Source organism: Gossypium hirsutum, chromosome A05 (assembly GCF_007990345.1).
Source record: "Gossypium hirsutum isolate 1008001.06 chromosome A05, Gossypium_hirsutum_v2.1, whole genome shotgun sequence".
NCBI classification, from domain to species: domain Eukaryota; kingdom Viridiplantae; phylum Streptophyta; class Magnoliopsida; order Malvales; family Malvaceae; genus Gossypium; species Gossypium hirsutum.
Genome location: NC_053428.1, coordinates 71837903 through 71841707, shown reverse-complemented (window position 1 = coordinate 71841707; position 3805 = coordinate 71837903).

The window sequence follows — 3805 nt, the reverse complement described above, 5'->3', positions numbered from 1 at the left end:
ATTTTCGAGGACGAAAATCCCTAAAGGGGGGAAGAGTTGTGACACCCCTAATTTGACCCTAGTCGGGAAGTGGTTTCGGGACCGCTAAACCGAGTTGCAGAAATAATTGAATATAATATTTTATGTCTATTATATGTATATATGCATGTGTGAAAATTTCATGTTTGAATTTTGTTAATTGTAAGTGAATTTTATTAAATAGGACTTATGTGAGAAAAATTAGAAATGTGCTAGGCAAATGTGAAGTGGCCTATTAATGCATGTTATGAAAATGATGGGTTTGCATGTCAAATTACCCAAAATTTGAGCTAGTGGCCGGCCATGCTATGGGTGGAAACATGTTGGGAACATGTTGGCCTAGTGTGTTATGTTAGAAAGAATAAATAAAGGGTTAGTAATTAAGTAATGAAAAGGGAGGGGTGATGAAAACAAAGTTGTCTCATCCATCCCCCCCTCCATTTGCCGTAACTAGACAAAGAAAAGAAAAAGAAAAGAGAAAGGGTGTTCATCCTTTAACACCTTGGCCGAAAATTTGAAGGAGGAAGGAAGAAGAAAGGTTGAAGAGATTCGGCCATGCATGTAACTAGACTAAGGTATGTTTGATGATGTTCCATGAGATGCATGCATGTTTTAGTTGTTAGTTTGAGTTCTACCTAGCCCATTGTCTAAATCTTGCTATGTGATGGAGATGATATTCGGCCATGGGTGTTGTCTTTCTTGGTTGGTGTTTTGATGTTGTGGTGATGAGGCATGAAGATGATTGAGCTTGAGTGTTTAATAAAAAGGTTTGGATGTGAGAGTGTGTGAGGAGTAGAAATGAGGGGTCTTAGCAACTTCATGAAGGTTCGGCCATGGTGCTTCAATATTGCACTTGTGTTTAACCCTAGGATTAATTAGTTATATGGTTAGTATGGGTATGGGTGACCGAATATGAGAGCATGAATAGATGGAGAGTTTGGTGAATCGATATGTGGTAAATGTTAAGTGTTAAATGAGATAGAAATGATAGATTAATGTTGCACATTCGGCTATAGTTAGGCATGTTGATGATCTTATCTTGACTTAGATAATTAGGCATAAAAGGGTGGTAATGAGGTTGAGGTTGTTGAATGGTTAGTTGGGTAACAAATGAAGCATTCGGCCATCACTTGGGAGCTTATGTGATGTTGAGTTTAAAATTAGCAAAGGTGATTACCGAATGTCCAAGTATGCATATGCATGTGTGATTAGATTATTGATAGTATGGTAATTGCATGAGGTTATTAGCCGAATAGCTAAGAACATAAAGTAGCAAGATGAAAATTTTACCATGTCGTTTCGTATGTCATAAAACCATTAAAATGTGGATACCAATATATGTAGCAAAGCGGTTAAATGAGTTAATTTATTTGTTTAAGCTCAAGACTCTAAAGGAGAGGCGTCCAACAAGGGAAAGGAAAAAGTGATCGAATAGCCGCCGAAATTGTTCGACCACATCCGAGGTAAGTTTTAAGTGATTAAACGTTGAGTAAATTCAATTATAATAGGACATGATGAGTTGATTTAATAAGATATGATGTGGCCATGATATGTTCTAAGCTCAAATGGTAAGTTCTTAAGTGTTTGAGCTTGGGAATTCAAGGGTAATTTGAAATAGTCTGCTTAGGACAGCAGCAGTAATGTGACTTTAGAAAATCACCATAAATTTATGGATTTGAATTATCGGCTGAATGATACATGAAATTAAAGCTTAATGAGTCTAGTTTCTTATAAAAGAAACCGTGTAAGCAAAGGAATTTCTGATAATGAGATACTTAAAGTTGTGTGAGACAGCGCAGAATGACACTGTAATCCTCTGTTCTGTTTTTAGAAAATCATTATAAATTGTAAAAAAATGGTTATGAGATAAAATTTATATGATTAGACTCCTTAATGAGTCTAGTTTCAAATGAAATCAAATACAACACATTTTGAATTCAGTAAAATGAGAAATTTGATTCGTAGTGAAGAGTGGTCAGATTAGTCAAACAGTGAAATAGGGGAAACTTTAAGAAAAATCTGGTATTTATTGGCCAAACCTTAAATTCTGGAAATTTTATGGATGGAAGATATACGAGTCTATTTTCAGGAAAAATTAACGGAAAGTGATTTGGAGTTTTGTAGCTCCAGTCATAAATAATTTAGTGACTATTGCTCAGGAAAAACAGCTTGTGCTGAATTTGAGATTATGTTGTGAACCTTGATAAACTTGTTTTAGTTGCTCACAAGCTATTGATTAAACCCATACTTGAATTCTAAATCGTGATATTGTAAGTTTATGAGTATTCGAATATGAAATGATAGTATGGCCTAATGGCCGATGTGATGAATGTGAAAGTGTATATATGTGATAAGGCCTAATAGCCGATGTGATGAATGTGAAAGTGTATATATGTGATAATGCCTAATGGCCGATGTGATGAATGTGAAAGTGTATATATATGTGATAGGGCCTAATGGCCGATGTGATGAATGTGAAAGTGTATATATATGTGATAGGGCCTAATGGCCGATGTGATGAATGTGATAAGTCCCGAAGGGCATTTGTGTCAGTACTATATCCGGGTTAAAACCCCGCAGGCTTTATGCGAGAATATTATCACTGATTAATGTCCGTAAGCTTCGTGCTCGTACTATATCCGAGCTCTAAAGACCCGATGACTACGTGTGGGGATTTTGTCCGGGTAAGACCCGATAACTTCGTGTGGAGATTATGCCCGGGTAAGACTTCGTAATAAGAATTGCTTATAAATATATTCAATGCGAAAGGTTAAACAGGTATGTACTCTAAGTTTATATGTGAGCTTGATTTGCACTAAATCATAAGGTAGTTATGTGACGCATACGAGAGCAATCTATGAGACTATTCCTATGATTATGTGACATCGAATCAGAGTGAGAGGTTATGTGAAATCATACGATATATCTATGTCACATGAGCTCACTATTATGTGAAAGTTTATCTGCCTATTGTATATGATGAGATGTGCATATTCGGTAAAGGGATGGTATGCCCGAAGGAAGAGGGAAATAAAAATACGAACAACTATGTTATAATTTGATTGTTATCTGTTGACACTGCTTAAAACTTACTAAGCATTGTAATGCTTACTCCGTTTACTCTATTTCCTCTGTTTTATAGATCTCATTGCGAAGCTACAGGCTCAGGGATCGTCAGCAACTAGTCACACTATCACTATCCACTGTTTGGTACTGCTACGTTTTGAATTATCTTATGGCATGTATAAAATAGACTAGTGGCGGAAGAATATTTTGGTTAATGTATATAGCCATGCGAAAATGGCTTATATATGTTTGAGCATAATGTTATAATCATTTGGTATGGAATGGTTAATCACTATCATAATTTGTGCTATTTATGCTAAATGGGCTAGTTGAATCATGGAAACTATGAAATAGGTAAAGTCTACCTTAAAGGCAGATGCTGGCAGCAGCAGTGATATAGATTTGGGAAAATCACTAAAATTAGTAGGATTGGAATTAAATAATGAATAAATTATGTAAACGAACCTTGATGAATCTATTTTCATAGGAAAGTAACGAAACGATTATATGGACAGTATGTTAAGAGATATTCAGGTTCTCGTGAGACAGGGCCAGAACAGTTTCTGGATTCCATGTTCCGACTTTGGAAATTCATTATAAATTAACCAGAGATAATTAGGAGTCATGCCATATATTTATAGATTCCTCTCTGAGTCTAGTTTCTATAGAAACAAATGGCATCAGTATTGAAGCTCTGTGCAGGGAGATATCCAAGTCGTAA